Source organism: Anomalospiza imberbis, chromosome 4 (assembly GCF_031753505.1).
Source record: "Anomalospiza imberbis isolate Cuckoo-Finch-1a 21T00152 chromosome 4, ASM3175350v1, whole genome shotgun sequence".
NCBI classification, from domain to species: domain Eukaryota; kingdom Metazoa; phylum Chordata; class Aves; order Passeriformes; family Viduidae; genus Anomalospiza; species Anomalospiza imberbis.
In genome coordinates, this window is record NC_089684.1 from 38070890 (window position 1) to 38078729 (window position 7840).

Genomic DNA, 7840 nt, shown 5'->3' on the forward strand with positions numbered 1-7840 from the left:
GGACATGAGGTAGATTAAAACCTGAAGTGTTTCTAATAGTTTGCAGAGGCAATTAATGCAACAGTTACTTAAGCTTACTTAATGAATAGTTCACAGGGCACACAGCATTGTAAGAAAAGAAAAGAAGCACTAATGCATTAAACTATCTCAGGAGGTAGGTCTTGATAAAGAACCTCTAGCTCTGGCACAGAAATAAATGTTGAGGGGTAAAAACGAAGCAAAAGGAAAGGAAAGGGAAGGAATCTGTCCCAGAATAACTGGGACTCAGCACTAAAACTGTCAGTCTGTGTCCAAAGGAGGAAAAAAGAAATGAAAAATTATCAAGAGAGAACATTCGTGAAATAGGAATAAGCACTAGTATTGTTGTGAGAGGGTGAAAAGGATTGATAAGTATTTGAAAGTGCCTGTATGAATTCAAGATGCATGACAAAAGAAACAGAGATTAGAAATACACAAAAAACATTGGCATCGTTAATGTAACTGGAACTGAGAGGGGAAGGAAAAAAATGTGCTAGGGATAATTGTTTAACATAACATATAACTCATGCAGGAAGGAAGAGATGGGAGAGAAGGTTTGGAAATAAATAAAACTGAGGATTATGGAAGAACATGGAAATCGCTTGAAAAAGACACATGCATGCTTAGAAACTGCCTAGCTTTTTCTCCCATTGTCTGTAGGAAGGGTTTTCCTTTTTTTTTTTTGTGGGTTTCTAGGACATCTAAATAGGATGGCTTGGAGAATGCTTTTCTCTGTGAAAGACCTATCTCAGAAAAACTACAGCTGTCCTCACAAGTGCATGGTATTTCTGATCCAACAGTCCTGGCCTTTGTGTCTGCTGAACTTCCCAGGGACTTGTGGCATCCCCAGTTGATCAGAGGGCAGGTGAGTGACTCATAAACAGCAGATCACTGGCTGCTGAAGTTTTTGGTGAGGAACACACAAATGGGAAAAACATGGGGCCATCATGCAGCATGAGACCTGAAGTTCAGCTGAGGCCTTTAAGAGGATAAAAAGGACATGAGGATTTCTGTCATGGTGCTTCTATAGTGTTTTCTCAGTATCCTGGTAGGATACTTCTGTGATAGTATTTCTGAATGAAAGTGGTTTTCTTCCCATGTAGTTAGTTCTTAGAAAATACTGAATCAAGAATTCAAAGAAACAGTGAAAATTTCTTGGAACAAAATACAGATGAATCTATGAGCATGCAGTCACATCTAATTGTAAGGAGCAACTTCTTTTAGACTTCTTTAAAGTTAATTAAGCTTAATTCACTGCTGAGCTGTGTTGCATCCTCCCCACTGCAAGGTGAAGAAGCAACTCGGCTTCAAAGCTTTTCATTGAATCTGATTTTAAAGAAGAAATGGGTGAAAGTTCCAGAAAATATTCAGAGAGCTGAACCTGAATTGTCACTGAAGGATTTATTAGTTTGGGTGGAGCACCATGCAAATGTACTTCTTTATGTAGTCTAAACTCTCCATCTAGTCCTCAGCAAATCTGAAATCAATCTGTTCCAGCTGAAACCCCCCTAAACCTGTGCCGTGTCTTCAAACTTGGAGGAATTGCCCTGTGTTGTGGGCTGAGTATTTACCTTCTGGGTCAGCAGTGGGGCACAGACTTTCCCACTCCTTATTTCCCCTGTCTCTGCTCCTGGCCCCTTATGTGGCCTTGTCTCATCTTTACACTCAGTTTTGTAACATTTGAAGTTCTGCTGTTTCTGATGGAATGACTGAAATTTGGCTTTGTGGTTTTCTTTTTTTTTAAAATTTATGCTCATCTTTCATGCCTGTGGCTTTGCACGCTTAGCTAGGCAGTGGGGTTTACTTTGTCTGCAGTTGCAAAGGCTTCCACCAGGTCAGAAGTTAATGAAATACTTGCTATTTATGTGGTATTTTTCTTAATGTACTGAGGAATATGTAATATGAATCTCTGATTGCAAAGGCTGCAACAATCATTGTAATATTTGCCACTTTTTATTTTTAACAGTGAAATAGGCATAATTGTGGCAGATGCTACATCCTTCTGCCAAGAGAAATGGCAAACAATGTTCTCATCCTTTTGTCTCTAACTCATTTTATTTCCCTTCCGAGAAGCCATATATAGCAAATTGCTTGAGCATTACAGCTCAAATAAGGTTTTTACCTTTTATAGGTTTTAGCTTTTCTAGTTTGACAGACTGTTTTCTGGGGGATTTCAGCTGCTAGAGAATGTTTCAGGTTTTAAGCATAACAAAACAAAGACATATTTTCTATATCTTGAGAATACTGTAACTCTCCAACAATCTTAAAATAATTGTTGCACCTCATATTTTCAAGGAACTGGCAGGAACAATAATCTTCTACAGCTTAGTACACTCTATTAAAAATGAGTAATATACATATTGATCATAATGCTTCTCTTAGCTGATGAGGCATCTCTTGGGGATGAAACCACAGTACCATATGGCTTTAATGTACTCGATATAGTTCTCCAAATAACCACCATAAATTATATTTCAGAATTATGCTGGGCAGCAATAGATTTAGTCTTCCAAGCTGTCAATAATACATCATGACTGTAGGTAAGAAATTCATTATGCACAGGATGCAGTATTTAAATAATTAACAGCAAACCAATCTGTTTTGTAGCTGTGGTTTGTGACACTTGGAATTACACTAGCTGCCACATTCCATGATAAAAATGGGTGAGTAATGCACTCAGATAATGGAAACTGATACAGGAAGCAGAATGTATTTCTCTAGAAATGTAGCTAATGTAATGCAATACAATTTCCTCCAAAAGAATGAGATCCAGCATCTTATTGCAATTTTAAATGTAAATTTTGAATGGAAACATTCTTCTGAATATGAAAGTGGTTTACTGCCCAATTCTGGCAAAGGGTGATATAATAAATAGCTGAATTCAAATTTAAAGCAAAGCTAAAGTTGTGATGTAGTTTGCCAGGATTAAATTATACATTTTTTGTCAAATGTTTATTTGTCAACAAGTTAGATCATTAAAATAAATAAATTTAAATCCCTATCTGGAACGAAACCCACTCCATGAAATAAGCGGTATTACCTGTTAAACGCTAATAGCAATACTCTTGTTTCTGACATTACCACCTGGCAGAGACCACAGTGGCCTTTTACAATCTCAACCCAGAGGGAATAATTCTGAGACTGAGTCATCAACTTTGGAATACATGCCATATCTGGACTCAAATACCAGTTTCTGGCTCTGACTCTGCTCTCCCTTGTTGAGAAGGTAAGGAAATTGGGTAAGGAGACAGGGAAATATCTGCCTTATGATGAAAGATCCTGTGGCATTTCCCTAGGGTAGAAGTTCAGCATTTTGATGAACATACTGCTAGCCAAAATCTCTCCTCCCACCTTATTATGCACAGTCACACATTGTCACAAGTTGTCCCAGTCCACTGAAGATGTTGTGTGCCAAGTCTGGCCTGACAACAACAATTCAGGATAGGAAGTTGTCCTGGATTAGGGTGGGATAGAGTCAATTTTATTCCTGGTGTGGTTGGGATTTTGGATTTAGCACACTGCTGTTTTGGTTGCACAGCAGCTGTTTTGGCTGTTGCCAAGTCAAGGAGTTTTCCCCATGCTCTGCCAGCCAGCAGGTACACAAGGACTTGGGAGGGAGCATAGCCAGGAGAGATGATCTGAGCTGGTCAAAGGGCTGTTCCATAGTTTGTCCCACACCATAGATGATCACACTCAGTATGTAAACTGGGTAAGTTTGGTGGAAGATGCTGATCAGTGCTTCAGTGCTTCAGGATGGGCTGGGCATCACTCAGCAGGTGCTGAGCAATTGTGTTGTGGATCACTTGTCTGCCTTGGGTTTTAGTCCCCCCTTTCTTTTAGTTATCTCCCTTTTCATGACTATTATTATGATTATTGTTGAATCTATTGCAATTGCTAAACTTCTCTTTTCTAAATCTGTGGCCTTTACTTTTTTCTGATTCTCCTCCTATTTGCACCAGGAGAGGGGTGAGAATGAGCTGGTGACTGCATGGTACTTAGTTGCTGGCTGGGCTTAAACCATGATAGGGATAAAACCAAATGAAGAAAAGAGATTAAACTCATGCAGCTTTTTTTTTTCCTTTTTAGAAATGTCATGGACGCCTTTGCAGTTTTTCACAGGAAATGCAGGAGTTTCTGTTTTAGTATAATCACTAGCCCAAATAACAAATATAATGGTGCATTTGGTGCTGGATTTTCTCAAGGTAGGTAGCTTCTGCAGTAGGCAGTCAGCTGTGCTCAGATTTTCTCTTCAGACTCTTTCGAAAAATTTTCATTTGAGTAACTATTTGGGGGATCAGAGAGAGAAAGTGCAGCCAGTAGAGTTATGTTTTAGTCATTACATATGTTGTCAATCATCATTTTCTCATAGGTGTAAGATTCAAGTGTGGCTGCTGTCAGGAGAGTGAGGCTCAGAGATTTGCTGAACTCATGCAAATAACAAGGTCTCCAAGGTCTTGGTAACTTGAATAGAAAATCTAATTGCATATAGATTTAAGAAGCAGAATAAGACACAGTCAATTTGGATTAAAGCATGCTATGGTTGTCTTGACAGGGATTTTAGTTGGAGCTGTACATGATGGATGAGAAGGACTATGAGTCTCTGTCATAAAGGTTTGAGCAGAAGATGATTGTGAGTTTTCCTTTCCTGGTAGGCCCCTCCTCTTAGTGGATGCAAAAAATGCAAGCAAATATTAATTGCAGGAATTTAAAGGTCAATGTCCTTCTTCTGCCTTTCAGGTATTTCACAACAGCAGTATACAACCCTTGCACAAGGCCTTTGTATCAGTGAAGAACTGTAAATAACCTGTGACTAAACTCAGGTATAAAGGGAAAGTTGTCTTTTTCCCTTCTCATTGCCATCCTTGTAACTTTGCTCTCAGATTATTCAGTGCCATAACAGCAAAGAGTGAAAGCCCTCTGATGGTGCTGGCAGTGATTTAATTGCTTCTTTTCAAAGGCTGCCAATTTCTGCAATATTGAAACAGAGGTATTGACAGCCTGTTTTTATAATGGAATAAATTTTGGAATTGCACCCTGGAGTGGAGAGGAAAACATGAATTCATGTGAATCCATGAGGGGAATATAAGTTTTCCCTACCCTCAGTGAATTATGCACCTCTATAACATGATGTAAACCAAACATGCACATATTCATTTTCTGGCTCTTGCTTACAGCAGCTTTTTAAAATATAAGATAATGTTTTAGAAATCCATATGCATGTATGTTGGGTGGTAGTATTGTATTAGAACAGAAATACAAAGCTAAAAATAAATTATCCTTGTTCTACACATGGTCACAATCAGTATTTTCCAACTTTGCCCTCTCTAATGTTACAGTACTTGTTGTAGGAGGGTATTTAAAGTGAGTTTATGGTGTATAAATGTCATGCATTTGACGCTATGATCTGTGCTACCCTCATGGATAGTTTACTGTCTCTTCCTCCTGATATATCAAACACACTGTGGAAGATTTGAGGCATTCAAGATTTGCTTGGCAAACCCCTGGAAAATTGCAAGTTTTACTAGTCTAATGGTGTACAGACCTCTGTCTCCTCACCAACAAAACAGTATTTTGCAACATCCAGGATTCATGAGATCACACATATTTTCCCCTAAGCTGATGAATTATAGGTTACTTCTTGGAGTTGGAGACCAGAAGTGAAGAAGAGAACCAGATCCAAATGGCACAAAAGGTAAGGAGTAGTAAGCATTGGCAGTTGTCACTTGGCAGGCGTAATGGTCAGCTGTGGCTGCTGTCAGGAAGGTGTGCCTCAAAGATTTGCTGAGCTCATGCAAATGACACTTCATGGACTCAGCAAGATGAAGCAGAGGTCTAATTACACAGATGTGAGGAAGCTGAGATAGAATCAGATATGTTCACTTGAGCAAATTTGGATTCAGGCACACTTTGTTCTTTGCTGTTGGTTTGGCTGTCTGTTTTAGTAGGAAGAGCTGGACTAGCTGAGTGTCTGTGCCACGGGCTGGTTGTAACTTAATATTTTCCATTCATTTCCCTTGTTAGGCTTTATGGTCAGAAAGGCTATCAGTGCCCTTGTCCTCACAAAATCTGCATATGGTCTAGTGCTGTTTGCAGCATGCCATATTCTCCTTGTCTCTCATCACCCACAGTCCTTCTGGCCTACGTTTGTCCCTTTCTTTCCATGGCAGCCAGAACAGGAAGGCCAGGGAGGTGATGCACCCTAGGTTTTCCCCTAGTACAAAGTCAGGAAATGGTTCTGGCTAGGTATTAATGATCCTACATTAGTCATAGCCAAAGGAATCATCCTTTTCTCACTCGAAGTGCTCCTAAAAAAAGTTCCTTTTGTCCCATGGTAACAGCAATCTGAAGAACTATTAAGCAGCAAATGCACACAACCGTGCACAAAACCAGTCTGAATGATCCCATCCCACAGATTCCTGTTGCGTTCTGGCTCCTCTGAGTCTGGCTGATAGAGCTTACATCCTAGACTGTCTCTGTGCTTTTGCAGTGAGAAGAACACTTTTAGGACTAATAAAGGATGAGCAAATGAATAATCCATGTATTGCACAGCTATGTAAAGGACAAATGTACTTAATATAAGTCAGTTGGGTAGTGTTTGGTATACAAATCCAAAATTCTCTCCCACCTTTTTTTTCTTCATGTATCTCTCTTTTTTTTTTTTTTTTTTTCCCTGAGGTACTGCTAATTGCCTCTTCCATGCAGGAACATCTACAAATCTAATTCAATTTACTGGTAATTGGCATTACACTTAGCACCAAAAATATGAATGTATTTGCTTAACACCTGTGTCATGAGAATCAATTACCAGCAATTTTCAGAAGAGTGTCAAAATCTCATTTGCTATTCTTGACAATATGACCACGCCTCAAAATTTTAGGGTGTTTTCTATGTTTTCTTTATCTCTACTCCTGAATTCATCTGTATGTTTCACAGACTCATGCCAGTGAATATTCTGAGCTGCTGGCATTAGATAACTATCAGCACACTGAATTAGGCTGTGAATGCACAAAAACTTTCAAGTGCCAACAAAATGGGGCAACATTTGAATAGGAATTTGTGGAATGCTATAGCAGAGGCTTTTCCCAAAACAGGTAAAGAACAAAAATTTCTCCCTAGCTATTTTTTTTTTCACATGATGTATGAAATTGGGCGAGTACTATTTGCGCCTGTAAATTACAAGACCCTGGGCACCCAGGGCACCTAACTTTAGCAGTGGCTGTAGTTTGAGCAGGTCATTAGACTACATGAATTCTTGAAGACCTTTCGAGATTAAACTGCTCTAAGAATCACGAGTTCCTCAGTTTCATGCATTCCAGGTCCTCCAAAGAGATTTGCTTACTATGCTCTTTGTGAGTCAGAAACAGATTTCAAAGAAGAAGTAACATGGGGCTTAAACAAAATAATGAATGTGATTCCAGTACAATATGCTATAATCTTTTTCTATTTAACACTAGAACATGAGTGAACTCACCTTTTGAGTAGAACTTTGTAATTCCTTACAGTAATACTTCATGAAACTTAACAGGGAGGAAATGGAAGAAAATGCTGTATCCACTCTAGACTGCCAGGATATTTGTTGTATTATAATTATCTACTATGAAATTTCGCTACATGGACATAATCAATTTCCAAAATACTGTTGAGGGACTTTTAATAAGCTCTAGAAGCTAGGGTTCAAAGATCTGAGTTACTTCTACAGCTTCAGTCCTGTGTTGTTGGCATCATGCAAGCACCTTAGCTCAGTAGTAACTCAAACAAGGACTACCAGCACTGTTTCCTTCAGCACATGCATTCAGTTTTCCTTGGAGGGTCTCCTATTTAA

At 39.0% G+C, this 7840-nt stretch overlaps 1 long non-coding RNA gene across 1 annotated transcript; it reads left to right on the top strand.

Annotated features, from left to right (window-relative positions):
• Positions 1-2861: 2861 nt before the first annotated feature.
• Positions 2862-4725, top strand: LOC137473411 (uncharacterized). Its single transcript, XR_010998779.1, has 3 exons — positions 2862-3244; positions 4105-4220; positions 4571-4725. It is a non-coding gene; the product is annotated as an uncharacterized lncRNA (long non-coding RNA).
• The last annotated feature ends 3115 nt before the right edge of the window (positions 4726-7840 follow it).